Source organism: Phasianus colchicus, chromosome 10, assembly GCF_987193195.1.
Source record: "Phasianus colchicus chromosome 10, bPhaCol1.hap1.1, whole genome shotgun sequence".
Lineage (NCBI taxonomy): Eukaryota > Metazoa > Chordata > Aves > Galliformes > Phasianidae > Phasianus > Phasianus colchicus.
In genome coordinates, this window is record NC_143445.1 from 22,698,234 (window position 1) to 22,712,117 (window position 13,884).

At 36.9% G+C, this 13,884-nt stretch overlaps 1 protein-coding gene and 1 long non-coding RNA gene across 15 annotated transcripts in view; one reads left to right on the forward strand and one right to left on the reverse strand.

Moving 5' to 3' along the window:
• Nucleotides 1-13,884, forward strand: part of NAALADL2 (N-acetylated alpha-linked acidic dipeptidase like 2) — a 411,612-nt gene that overhangs the window by 33,647 nt on the left and 364,081 nt on the right. For all 14 annotated transcript variants that reach the window (XR_016469794.1, XR_016469793.1, XR_016469789.1 and 11 more), the window contains one exon: nucleotides 3,580-3,639. The gene's annotated coding sequence lies outside the window, so the exon portion shown is untranslated. The remainder of the gene's footprint in view (nucleotides 1-3,579; nucleotides 3,640-13,884) is intronic.
• LOC116243426 (uncharacterized) lies at nucleotides 306-8,119 on the reverse strand. Its single transcript, XR_004169968.2, has 3 exons — nucleotides 7,299-8,119; nucleotides 1,130-1,337; nucleotides 306-516 (listed from the first exon to the last, which is right to left on the reverse strand). It is a non-coding gene; the product is annotated as an uncharacterized LOC116243426 (long non-coding RNA).

A 13,884-nucleotide genomic window follows, 5' to 3' on the forward strand; every position in this document is an offset into this window, starting at 1 on the left:
GCTATGGAGTAATGCTACTTGCAGCTCTGAAGAAGAGCCCTAATGCAGCACCCTCCAGTGAGTCTGTAGCTGACACGTTTACTGGTGAGATGCAATGTGGGTCTTATGGTGGGCAGTGAAATAGGCAGATTTTCTCGAGGTGAGAAACATCTGATCTGCAAAAATCAAGCATTATTTCTTTGAGATCCTGTACGGTTTCAAGGGTCTGTGGATTTGAGTAACAAATGCATCAAAGTTCACCATTAGTATTGACTTATTAGCTCAAAGTAACCTTGTTAACAACCAATTGTTTAAAATGTCCTGTATTGAAAGCTTATGTGTAGGTACAACAATAGAGTTGTAATTGTAGAGCAATGAAAGTAATAAGGCGAAATATAAGGTTCACTTCCTGACTCATCCTTCTGGTATGAATGGAGAGCAGCATAGAGAAGTTGCGTTGCAGCTTTCCCGTGCATCAGAATGGAGAAAAGGATGAATAAAAGGGTTGTAGTTTCAAACTGTCTGTCTTCTTTTTGACTACAAGCAAAAGAAAAGTTTGTTTCAGACCATTTGACTGGTGTAAATGGTATGCTATGTGAAAGCTGGGTCCAATTTCTCCTACGGTTGCCCTGGAATTTGAATCTTATTGTGGGCCAGATAAGGATGTACATATTCACTGTTCTTAAATTGTTTCGGATATATTTAAGCATTTCTAGCACCCAGAGAGGCCTGGTTATCTCCTAATTTACCCCTGAAGAAACCTTGTTCTTTTAGAGGCTGAATAGGGCATATTATAGTTGAAATTTGACTGAACCTTTATTCTGGTAGAATTCTGTGCTAAAGCTGCAAGGAGGATGCTAGAGCCATGAATAATGAAAAAGGAATTTGTTGGGTAATGAAGAGTAGATAGGATTAATGTTGTATTGGCTTTTGGTAGGAGGATTAGGATGGTTATTAGTTTTGTTTATTTGGAATGGTGTTATTTGTTTCTATTTGCCTATTACAGTTAAAGTTTGATTTAGCAGATTTTAATAACAGATGTATATAAATGAGTTAATTTTACTAGCACTTGCTAATAAATTAGATCAATTTATGCTGCAAATAATTTGGAGTACAGAGCTCACACGTTGTGACTTGCACAGAAACCCACCTCAGTTCCTTGATAAATGCCAGCAGTTTTTGGGGTGAACTTCAATTTCATATGCAGGGGAATAAAGCTTGCAAGTTAGGTTGGAGAAATGAAGAATGAAATGCAGCGAGTGCTCCTATCTTTTAATGGACTTCCCTGTTCCTGTGTATCTCTCTTTGTTGTTTGCTGTCTCAAAACACCTGGGATCCAGTCTGGTTTTGTGAACATCCTGTTTAAAGAAATTTAAGGGAACACAAAGAAGTGAGTATGAGCAAATGATAGAGAGTGCACACGTGTCTGGATATGAAATACTGGTGTAACTTACCTGGCCTATGGATAGTAATTATGTTGGCCAAATTCCCTGATATTTAGACACGTGGTTTTTGTTTAGTCTTATTGACTTACGAGTAAAATGATGAAGGTACAAATGGTCATGACTCTTGCATTGCTAAGAGTGGAGGTTATAGTCCAATGTGCTTGCTGAACTCCAGCGTAAGCTCCTTTTCAGCCCTGTGTAAACAGGCGCAATGCATTCTAGTTTATTTAGTGATGGACAGGCTGTTAATTCTTAAAAATAGCTAAGGAGCAAGAACCCGACACCTCGAATGATTTATATGTTTTCTTTGTAAGCTTGTTTCTGTTTTGTAACCTTTAAAATGCGGGTTTTATGAGTGGTATCATTAAAATTTATACTCCCTCTAGTTTGTGATGTTAGTCATTATTGCTCTGCTGTGCCTCCAGATCACCTGTCTGAATTATAAAGCAGCCTTTCTCGGAGCTAAATAGTAATTTTTTTCCTTTCTGGAGTAAATGCCTGTTGACTTCATTAGATTTCATTGGTGCTCCTGTACTGGAGCAGAGGTCAGAATCTGGCCTTTCCTGCTTTCCATCCAAATGTGAAAGGTTGCTCAGAGTAACAGTACGCTTCTAAGAATGAAATACCAATGGTCTTTTAAGTGATGAGAACTGATATTAATCACAAACTGCCAGAGAACTTGTTTTGAAGTACTTTATTTTTGTTAACTTGGATTGATGCGCTCAGCAGGTGACTTAGTGTTGGGCTAGGCTTTGTTATGCTGATTTTAAAATGTTTCTATGAAGGGTGAATCTTCAGCAAGGGAAAATGGAAGCTAATAGTGAAAACGAACCGCTGTCCTTATTCTAGCAGTGGAGCCTTTTTTTTTCTTTTTTAAGACCCCATAGACCAATGAGGATTGTGCAGAGCACTTCGAAATAACAATTTATCTGCATCCTTAAGCTGATGGTGCCAAAAATGGTTTTCTTGGAAATCTCTTGCATACTCTAAAAAGCTCTGGACTTTTTTTTAGAAGTGGCTGAATCGTCAAATGAAAGTGTTTCCTGAGTGTGGATTACTGTACTGCTTCTGTTAAGATTGTCAAGCCAAGTGCTTGCTACTGCTTTGGAACTTGTGAAATGGCCCAACTCTCTTCTCTTTTTTTTTTTTCCTATCCAAATACTCGAACCTCATTCAAAAGAGTTAGGAATAGAGGTGTGGGTTTTTGCTTTTTCAAAATTGTTTTGCCCATGTTAGCAGAAGATGAAGTACTAGTGCTTCCTGAGGCTGTTGTGAGAGATTCAGTTCCACTCCCAGTGAAAGATAACATGTGATGTAGTACTACACAGCATGCTTCATCTGTGAGGAAGGATTATTGGTGGAAAGCTTGGGAGTGAACTTGTTCAAACTGGAGGTATCCCAAGATAAGTGCACTTGAGCACTAGGTCCTCTGGTGTATGGCCTCTTCCTGAAATAATAGGCAGCTGTACATGGCTACAGTTATTAAAATCTCCCATGCTTCTGATTGCTCGCACAGTATTTGTGGGGCAAGTTTCATGTCCTGTTAAAAATTATCCTGTATTTGCAATATGGGAAATGTGAACATAAGGAGTTTCTACATTGAATGCTTCTAGTAGCATAATTACTAGAGTGGGTTGGCTTGCTATCCTATAACATCAGTATTTTTTTGTTGAATACGGCCAGTTTCAAGAGCTTAATTTTTTTACTGCCATACAAATTGAAGTTTAATTTTGCTTTATGAGACTTAGTTTTAGTTAAAATTTTGAGAGGACTTCTGTACGTAACTTTTGTAGTGAGTCAGTGGATATAAGATAGGAATAAGAGCTGTGATGTTGATTAGGGGAGGCTGAGTAGAGTTTTTCGTAGTGCTAATGCTTTCCAAATTGGGGAGTAGCAGATTGAAAGTGAAGGGCATACTCCATGTTGAAGGAAAGTGTTGGAGTGGTCCTAATGCAGAATCTCATTAAAGGAACTGTCAGGATTTCTCTCTTTTATAGAACAGGGGAGGTGATGGTAAGACTCAGCTGTCTTTTTGAGTGAGCATAGTGCTGAAGAGGCATTTACAAATAAATGAAAAATGTCACAATTGATTTTACTTCTTTCACAGTACTGTGTGTCAGGTTTGTCACAAACCCTTTGTTATTCTCTTTTTCAGATTTCTTGTCTGGACGTTGAAAATAACATTTGGATCTGGGCTTCTTTCTGGTGACCCAGGGTAAGCTTCTTGGATTTTTATGACCTGTGTACTAGTTAAATAATATTACCTTTTCAGTGCTTAGGATGAAATGTTAGAAATGCTTACCAATTACCTGACAAGGATATATCAGAGTTGCATATCACAAACCACCCTGGAGAATTCCACTAATGTAATGGTTCTGCTTTGTAGTTTCTTTTACATAGGCATATTTGTGACTTATGGTAATTACCTGGAAATGCTGCATGCAGCAACTATACAATACTATACATATATAATATATATAGCTGTTTTTCAGTTGTTTCTAAAGAATATATAATTCCAAGTAGATGGTATTCTTTCTCTCAATTTTTATTTAACATTTTCCATTCTCTTTCAGTGTGCGTTATATAGTTATTAGAGTACATATTGCTGCCTTAAAGCATATGGAAAGTAAACTGTTTTTGTGTGGCTGCTGGCTGAGTAAATGAATCTAATGATTATTATCAATGAAACCTTTAAGTGCAAAAGTATTGGTATAAGAATGGATATCGGTTAGAATTTCATTATGAGAAATACTTGAGATAATTTCAATGCTGGGAAGTATCTAATCTACTGTCAGTTTTAGAAAGTTTTTAATTTTCAGCTCAAACTTCAGTTTTGTAATAGTATTCAAAAGAATATGGAGTGTTTTACTGAGATCACTGTGGAAGAGAACCTCGTTAACATGGTGGAGTTAAAGGTTTCTAATGACAAACACAGTGCTACTCTTAAGAGAAATTTTTGGTCTCCTCCGTGTATTTTCCTGATGTCTTATACCAGACACATCGCCAGCAAAGTGCAGTTGTGTAAGAAGCGTAACTTGTAAGTAGTACTAAGAGCTTACTGCTTTCTATTGCGTTAAAAAGTAAATATGTGGTATATAGTAAAAATTATTTTGTAGTGTTTTGTTCTGAATAATTCTGAAGGGATTCTTAAATAGAGATTCACACACTTTGCAATCTGCTAGACAGCACCAAGTCTCTATTTCAGTGCTTGTTATTTTTAACATTTTTAAAAATTACTGAAGTTAATCCCCATTTCTTACCATGGTCTTGTTAAAAACTATGAACAAAGGAAATTAGCATAGCTGTCATTTTTGTTTGCTTGATTGTAAGGTAGCCTGATCAGCTCTACACACAGCCCTTTCCTTACATTAGTATATACATATTTGTCAGATACTTGCGCGTTATAAATTTGGCAGTTTTGATCTTTAGGTGGAAGATTACAAATGTCAGTCACATTATTGTATATTTAGAATAGCTGTTAACTGTCAGTCAAGCTTTTTCAGTCAACTAAAAATCAAACTTTGTTAATTGAAGAACGTGCTCACTTTGTACTTTGAACATACTCTCCTTTATTAACATGGTAGTACAAACAATTGGATGACTGGGCTCTTTAAGGCCGTCTCTAATAATCCGTCATCCATGGTGGGCTGCTCACCCTTCCTTTTTTCTCTCATTTACATTACAATACATTCTGAGACCTGAATCCTGTATGAAAATAGAAAACGAGTTCTGGCAGTATGAAAACTGGTAACGTAATTTCACTGAATGAACCAGACAGTTCAGGACTGTTGTTCATGTAATTAATTATTACTGTTACTGTAAACAAAGAGGGAAGGAAAATTTGAAATGAAAGATGAAATGGAACTTGGCATTACCAACTCCACGCATTCCTCAGCCTCCTTCCCTCCATATATTTGACTTCAATACAGTAAATTGTATCATTTGCAATGCTGCAAAGAGAAATCTAGATCACTTTCTATCTAGCAAGGTATGGGCTAAATATGATTAGGCAAATTTGCAGAAACTCAGGCTTTATCACCACCAAATCTCTGCATATAATAAGGCTACTTAGCTTCATAATGATGCTGATATTGATTTGTCCCAGCCTCTTCTCTTAAAATGAGCGCATTCTGATGCATAGTTATGCATTTGTAAATCTCTGTACTCCAGCTGATTGCATGTGTGAGAATTGCTTCCATATAGTGGTCTGAATCATGATATTTCTATCAACTGCTGAATGGTCCCTATAAGCAACTGATGAAATGGTACTGATTAGCGAAATTACCACGGGTTATATTCTGACCTCAGTGGAAGATTAAGATCTCCATCGAATAACAAACATAACAATAATAAAAAAAATAAACTAATGCTGCTGCTGCTTATTTGGTTGACTAGAAGCTCGCGTGTAGGAAATGAGCCTAGGAAAAGCCAAAGGCATAGAGTATTCATTCCAGTGGGAACCCCTCCTGTCTAGTGTGCCAGACAGTGCTGTACTGCAAATATTTCCAGTAAACTTATTTTCAGTTAGGAGCAAGGGAAAAGGGAATTGAACTGAGAGCTATTTCCTTCTGAATCAGCTATGTTCTTACGCTGCAAATTAAAATGTTATAAATACTAAAATTTCAGTTTAACTGATTGTTTTTTTCCCAGTAACTGGACTCTTGATGATGACAACAGTAGTTTATTTGTTTGGCTTGTGAACCAAGAATATTCCTTCAACCTCCTTTCATACAAATATCTTTTTCCTATTGAAATTAATAAAGAAGTTGCCTTATTTCTAGATGTTGAACTCACACATTTTGTAAATCAGCGAGATGAATTGCAGATCCTTCCTAATCCCCAAGAACATGATTTTGGGGCATTAGATGGCACATACATGCAGAAAAAGCAACAGCAGAAGAGGAGTGACAACCATATTATCTAAAAGGTTTCCTGTGAACATTCTTCTAAACTTCACTTGAAGCACCTAAGCCATCTTGTTGTATGGAATTCGTAGCAGAAAATAAAAGGTAGCAGAAGCTACCCACAAGATAATGCTAATAATTTTCAGCTGCTGCTTGCCATGGCCAAATCAGTTGGTTTCGGGTAACTTGTTATTCAAGTGAGAATAAGGAGGTAAAACAGGCCTTAAGCATTTCTGTTGTCCTATGTTGTTCAAGCCTGAGCTACTCAGTTTTAGAGGCTGGATGGGGGCAAAGCGAATCACTTGTTAATTGATCATTCTTTCTGTTCTTTCTATCTGTAATGTGTTAATAATGGTTGGAAATTAACCATCAGAAAATCCCTCAAACTATAAAGGAAAATGCCTTGAAGTACCATAATGATAAAGTAATTTTTTGTGTGTGTGTAATGACCAAAGCAGAAGCAGAGGAGGAGGTGCATGCGCTGGCCCATAAGTTCTAAAAGAGTCTTTAGTCAAACAGTGACTTGAAATGTTTGCAGGATGTTCGCCTATGCAGAGTATACTTGGGAGTGCGTGGAAGTATTTTTGACTAATTTCCTTAAGTCATTATTTTAGCAAGAACATCTTGGGAATAGTTTCGGTGCTCAAGAGTTAGCAGGACCTAATGCATTTTAATTTTTTCCCCATAAAATCATAGTATTTATTTAAGCAACAAATAATGATAATTGCTACTGGGTTTATCACATTTGCTAAAACAAAATGGTTTAAAACTTTCTTCCAAAGTATGTATGCTAGCAAATAGAACTGTGTTATTGGAAGAAAATCAATGAATGATAGTGCCCAACATAGGGCTAACAAAGATGCTGAAGGGATTGAAGCACCTCTTCCTTTAGGAAAGGCTGAGAGAGCTGGGACTTCTCAGCCCGGAGAGGAGGAAGCTTGGGGGGAGTCTACTGAATGTCCATAAATACCTGAAGGGAGAGTTCTGAGAGGATGAAGGCAGGTTTTCTTCACCAGTGGTGCCTGGTGTCAGGATGGGAGTGAATGGAGACACACTGGGACATAAGTGGCTCCCTCTAAGCACCTGGGAGCATTTCTATGCTGTGATGGAGCCTGTGATGACACAGGCTGCCCGGAGAGGGTTTAGGGTCTCTTCTTTTGTATTTGTTGTAGTTTCCATGGAAACAAATAGGAGGCATTACTTTTAGAGTGACATACGTAAATAATGCTGTAATGAAAGTAACTGGGGTTTCAGCTACTACATGGAGAATGTAAAATATGTAATGCTTCACAAAATTAAATTTAAAAGCCTCACATTTCAGTGGCTTGTTTAAAGATAGGGTTGATCAGATTAAGGGTAGGCAGGTTCATTGTTTATTAGGAAGATTGAAGGGTTAATTTTACTGTCTTCACCTCAGAGTCCATCTGTGCCTTTCATTGAAATCATCTGTGCCTGCTCTGTTAAAACCTTCTGCTCTGAGAGTTGCTGACTTTGTTGTTACAGACCTCACTGATTTGCTTTGAGCTGACTGACTAGCATTTATTACAAGCTTTATCTTGGGTGTTATTTTTATGAAGTATGACGCGTTGAGGTAAATAGGATCCTTTATCCTAGACAGTACTATCACTGTTTTAGTCTACGCTTGTAAGATGAATCTTTCACAGAATGATAGATGGCATTTCAAAAGTATAATTTCATGAGCTCAATTTACCTCATCTGAAAGACATCTTTTTGGTGTATCGCTATAGAACTTTTCCTTTAAAACATAAGAGGACATTTTTCCTACCTACAAAGTGCAGTGCCTAAAATAAATAAGTATACTCTTTTTTCTTTCCCCTTTACGATGTAAGTAATAAGTACTTTCCATTTCCTTTCAAGGCTTCTAAAGCTTATTTAATCCACTTTCTTCTGTGTTTTTCTGCTTCTATGCTCAGTTCTTCATTTAGCTGTTAGTTCCTTTCTTCTCTACACAAATATAACAAAAAAATCTGCCTGGTACCTATGTGTTGAGGCACAACTAGTAGAAATACAGGATAGGATGTGGGCAGAACTGAAGTGTTTAGTAGAGACAGAGCTGAAAATGGGGGATGTAGCCATTGACATTTCAGGCTTAAATTGTTGATGGTTCTGTAATGTTTATAATAATACATTTGCAGTAAGAACTAATAGTTTTTTTGACTTTTCAACAATATTTGTTCTGTAGGAAGCATTCTACCTTTCCTCCCCAGTATTTTTCATTCATGTTTTTCCTATACCTTAGGTTCAGGTGAAGCCTGACAAATGAAAACATTCTTATGAGTTGTCTTCAAGCTATGCTTCAGATTTTTCTTTTTCGTCCTTTTTTTTTTTTTTTTCAGTAAGAACTATCTGTTCAAACGTTTTTTGTAGTTCCTTTATGGCAGCCATTTCAGATACCTAGTGCTGAATAAATAAAGCTTCCTTCCTACCTGAAGGAGCTAGCTGGAATTTTTTCATTTATTTATATTATTTTTTTTTTTTCAAAATCTGTTGCAGTACAAAATGTAGTTGGTTGTCATAGTAAAGAAAGTGGCATGATATTGAAATGAGAACATAATTAAAATTATTTTTATTTTTCTCGGGTCTGGGAACAAAGTGTTACTTAAACCTTTTCTTAGAGGTATTATACCTAACAAGTTCTCTTGAGAGAAATGACAGCAAAGCAGCTAGGCTATCAACACAAATACCGAATGGCTGCATTCCCCTGGGCTTGCTTAAATTTGAAAGTAGGTAGGATCTGTGAAGAAATATATTGCAATCTGGTAAAGAAGCTGCAGCATAGCTCCAGTGGCCCCAGATGCAGTAATGTACCAATATAAAAATCTCATATTAACCTAGAATATAGGTAACATGATAAAACATCCTAAAGTTGCTTAGCTTACATTCATCTTCAATACATCATCTTCAGTGTCCTGTGATGCTGAGATAGGTTTATGCAGTAAATGGAAACCATTCCTTTAACCTGCTGCAGGAAGAAGGTCATGTGAACTGGGCTCTATGCGTTGGACCGACACACTAAACACAAAATGACCACCGAGCTGAAAAAGCAGGCAAATAATATTGTAAATAATATAAAAGCTCTTTTAGTTTTATGGCAGGTTAAGGTTCAGTAAGGTGCTAGAGCCACTTGCGGGCACAGTGAGTGTACCTGTGTATATGGCAGTCATAAAGCTAGTCATTTGGCATGGGAAATAAGCGAGGTGAGGGGAAATTGAAATGTCCAAGAATTACCAATGTTTGCCATTCTTTTTAATCTGAAACATTTAGTCCTAGGTTAGTCTGTATAGTAATTGTTTTATTGTAACCCTCTCTAGGAATTTGTTAATGTTTTCCCATATGAAATTAGTAGTAATGTTTCTTCAAGGGCACAACTCTTCTGTTTCTATTTCAGAAACTCAAATTGATGTGTATGGACACTTCAACTTCCTCTTTTTAGGGGGAGCTCGACTAAGGGTTCATGGTGAAAGGTGGGCTTGAATTTGTAGAAATATGTTTCCTATAAAGTAGTGATAGCTTTTGCTGGCTTTCGGAGAGTTCTGGCAGATGATACCCTAAGTAGATGCACTTCACTAGTAAAGAAAGATGCTCTTCGTTGAGTTATCCAGAGACCTGCTTTGTATTACTATATTATGTGCGTTATCAACAAGGAACACAGTGATGTAGGGATTCATAGATGCAGACAATAGCTTTAAAGCAGTAGGGCACAACTGTGTTGATTATTATTGTATGCAGCTGTTCTCCTCTTACTTACAGGTACACTGAGTACTCTAAGTGTTCTATGGCAGAGCACCAGGGAGAGCTTGTGCAATGAGGCTCATAAACCCAGACTCACTGTGGTTTTGCCACAGATTGGTCAGATGTAGAGCAAATTTGGCATGGAAGTCTTGCAAGTATGAGTTTGTGGTCCTCTGGTCAATCTTGTTGAGCATGTCTCCATTATGCACCAATACACATTTGAAAACCTTGCGTCAAGTTATTGGTATCCTGCATGCTCAACAAGTGTGAGAGTTGTAACTTGCAAGAATAAATCTGTTATCTCGTCACGGCACTTAAAGAGATGAAATAATGTGATTTCAGTATTACCTACTGAACAAACTTTATAGTTGTCTCACATACAGAACTGATGGACTATGACAATATAATTTTCATGACTGCATTGAAATGTAATCAATGTGTTTTGTAACAATTCTTCTATGATCTATTAATTGTAATAGATGAAATCAGATACGAATAGAATCTACCATAGTTTAAATTCTAAAAGATTAATTTTATTTGCAATAACTGGAATCCTCCAGTTCTGGCCTGCAGCTGCCTTATTTGAAAACGTAACAAAGTTTTTTCTTATTGTCTTAAAAAAAAAAAAATATATTGATAAAATCCAGGAAGTGTTTAATTGTAAGGATTTTTTCTTTTTTCAGAACAGCCCCTTTTGTTGGTATTATATTGCATTAGTGTATTGTGTTAGAACAAAATGAAGTGTGTTTTAAATGAAATTATCCACTGCTTTCTGCAACTGTTGGGAATTTACTATGATACCAGATGAAGTCTTTTCTTATTTGCCCCGTACTTGGTCTGCTAATGAGTTTACTTGTGTCAGTAAAACTAAAAGTTCAGATTCCTAAGCAAGTTCTCTTCGTTAAGGAAATAAGCATGCGTATTAATTTTGGCATCACTTTCAGTCGACCATTCTGTATGTGTGGATGTGCTCTGATCCCACAGTTCGGGCAGTTGAAAATTGTGCAGTCTTCTCTCTTCAACCTTCAAATTTGCATAATAGGGGAGAGAAAAATGGAGACTGACTTGGCCCTGTTCCAGGGAGATCAGTAAAACAAAAATAACTAGCTGGTATAGCTGAATAAGCAGTGGGGTAGTGAGGTGATTCTGGTATTTGACACTCTCTAAAACAATCTAAAATTGTAAATTAACAACTTTTCCACTCTACGTATGAGCTTCCAAGCTGCTGTTTTGTAGGAAAATAAGCGATCTCTGCCTATACTCATCTGCCTTTTATTTTATGTTTTGGGAGTGCAGCAACACTGAAGCTGTTTCTTGACTTAAGAAAAGGTTGTTTTTTCAGACTTCTCTATATTATATCACAGTAGAAAATGGCGAACTCAGTTTTACCTTTCACTCACCTTCTCTTTTGCATGGAGCTCCATGTGAGGATATATGGAGAAGTTTCTGATGCTTTTCACTTCTTCTGTTGCATTTCATTAATCTCAGTGGAATTAAATTGATGTTACAACTCACAGTAACCTACATTAGAATCAGGTTCACTTGCTATTGATTTCTAAGTTTTTTGTATTTTTTTTATGGTTTGAGTGAAGCTTTAAAGAAGAAATCACAACAGAAGGAGCGTATCAGTAGAAAAAATGAGATCATCAGAATTCATACATCTGTCTGACTTGATAGAAGCAAAGAATAGAAGAAAACTTACTTGGTATCTCCTGCGTCTGTAAATGTAAAGTTCAAATATTGTTCTGAAGCTTTCCCAAAAGTCCAGGTAGCAAAATGTTCTTATGTTATTACTGCCATGAATGTTAGTTTACAGTTCCTCCAATTTAATGATAGACATGCAATTTATCTGACTACAGATAAAAACATATCTGATCTTCCTTTCCAACTACCAAACCACCACAGAAGGCTCTTTCTGATAACTATAGGAGCGTGGTTGGCCATTAGCAAACCTGGTGGGTCTGTAGGTGCTGTGCTGTGGAAAGGTGGCTCGATGGTCAGCGCACTGCATAATTCTGTAGGTGTTCGCTCTACTCTGCCGATGGTATGTTTCCAGTTTTACTGGAAGTGTTATTCTGGATGCTTTGTTCTAAAAGGTTTCATTTTTTTCTCACAATCAGCACATTAGTTTTTCTTGACTTCTCATTCACATATCCCTTGTTTCTCTAATTAACATTTCAAAATCACTGCCTGTCCTCTGTTTTGAATGATCTGTGCTTGTCTGCATTCCAGCAGCACACCTCAACTGTGAATGCAATACCAATTAATATTACTTTCATTAGTTAAAAGTAAGTATCTTTCATGTTTGAGCTGATTCTCAAATGGTGATGTGTTCACTAGTTTTTATCTGTCAGACCTGAAGTCCTAAAAGCTTTGTTAAGGACAAGTTTTAACTGCTTACTCAGCCTAAATAGGGTTTATCTTTGTCTAATCAGTAAAATGTGCACCTTTTTATAGCCCTCTGTGTAAGAATGAGTAAGGCAATAGCAAGTGTCTGAAAAAATGTGTATTGCTTGTCAAAATGAGCCTCACCTAGAAAAATATCTTTAATCTGCTGATTTGTTTTCTATTACATTATCAAACCATGTGGGGATGGGAATGTTAAGGAAATTATTTTCAAAGACTGAATTTTGTCTACCTTGTACTTGTAGTTTTACTGTACTGCTCTATTTCTCGATCACCTAAAGTAGTCGCAGCAGTGAGACAAGGGATTAGGGTACAGGCAAGCTATAAATAAATTATTTAAAAAATAAAAGCTGTATGACTTAAAATTTACTTTCAAAGCTTTCAGTACTTTGATGTCATTTCCTTGTCTCACCAGACAAAAAAGTCAACGTGTCTCTCTTTGCTGGCCACAGCTTCCTCAGGAGGAGCAATGCAGTTATCCCTCAGCCTCCTTCAAACCAAATGAGCCATCTTCAGCCATGCCTTCCTGTCCGTTTGTCTGTCTTGTTTCCCACCTTTGGGTATATTCTTGTATTTTTATATCCTTCCATCTTGTTCTTGTGATTGGTTAGGTCATGAGTGAGACTAGAACAGACCTAGATGTGTGGCAGTGTATCTGAGGATGCTTAATTAGTTTATAGCCTAGTAAATGAGAGATGGTAGCATGATCCGTGTCATGACAGTCGTGAAAGAGAGAATTCACCAAAGCTTCTGCTCTTAGGAGTTAGCAAACAGAACCAGGTAAGCAATACTGGCCTCGTAAGTATGAGGCCAGTGTCACTTTGGTCACTGTTGCCTGGCACTGACAGATCTCTAAGCATTAAAGCTTTGTTTCTCAGCTGTTCAATTGTGTGGCGAAGTGTGGTCTCTTAATTTTGTAATATAGAGCTGGCTTTGTATCTTAAAATAAAGACGATAAATTCCAGAACTTAGTATTTTAAAATGGTATCACTAGTATTTAATGTATTTAATATGTTTGCGTTATAACTGACCCCTGAAATGTGTAAATTACAAAACCATACTTCATGAAACAAAAGGAACTCTTGAAATTCTCATCTTTGATAAAGATATGTTGAGAAGTTCAGTGTATAAGGTGTTATGTTATAACTTGACAAGCTCAAACACAGAATTATTGATCTCTAGGCTGCAATAACACTTTGAAGAATGTTCTCCATGTGTATTTCTGCTAGTCAGTATTCAACACTTTCTGCTTTTGCTCTACTTTTTTTTTTTTTGTGGATAAACTGGCTGGTGGTAGAGAGCTTGGGTGAAAGCTCTGAGCTTCTGATGGTGTTTCCTGTTGCAGAAAAGGGAAAATTTGGTTATGATATCAAGCCCGAGGCCTGATTGGAATTAGT